Here is a 753-nt window from a genome sequence, read left to right as displayed (position 1 = left end):
CTCGGGAGTGGGGTCTGTCCTCTCTGTGACCACACCTGCCGTCCTTGACGCCCCCCCCCTTCAGGCCCTTCACCCTCGTTCCTTTCCCAGCTGAAGGCAGGAGGACCAGACAGGGAAGAGTGGGCCCTCAGAGGGCCCTGGACCCTCATCCTCAGGGCAACACGGCTGCCACCCAGACAGATGTCCCCAGAGGCTGGATTTGTGACGGAGGTCCCCTCAGAGCAGGGGCAGGGGAGAAGTGGCCCTGTCAAGGCCAGGGAAAGGCAAAAGAATTTCCCAACAGGCAGTGCTGGCTGAAGAGAGAGTGAACGGCTGCCTCGGAAGGCAGGTATCCAGGCTGACCCCAGCGGTCACTAGGGAGGGGGAGGAGGGTTCCCAAGCTGGAATTCAGTAACCTTCACTTATTGGTACTTTACACAATGTTTAAGTAGCTACAGTGTTCCAGGCACTGGGGGGACAAGCCCACATGGGGTTTACAATCAGGTGATCCTGCATTACAGGGTTCTAGGCAGCCCCCTCTGGATGTAGGGCGATGAAGTGGCCCTCACACCCTCTCCCGGGCCCCTGCCTGAGATTCCACCATTGAGCTGCTCCTTGAGGACTGAAGGTGCCAAACCGATCGATCAGTCTCTCCATACGTTCTTTGCTCCGGTCCCGGCGCCTACCGAGTACCAGGCTCCAGGCAAGGAACCAGGCATCCAAAGATGATGGAGATAAAGCCGTGGCCCTCAAAGGGAGCTGGGGGCTGCTGGG

Source organism: Mirounga leonina, unplaced genomic scaffold (genome assembly GCF_011800145.1).
Source record: "Mirounga leonina isolate KUSES-001 unplaced genomic scaffold, KU_Mleo_1.0 Mir_418, whole genome shotgun sequence".
NCBI classification, from domain to species: domain Eukaryota; kingdom Metazoa; phylum Chordata; class Mammalia; order Carnivora; family Phocidae; genus Mirounga; species Mirounga leonina.
The sequence above is the reverse complement of the archived record's forward strand: the minus strand, read 5'-3'. Positions refer to the sequence as shown.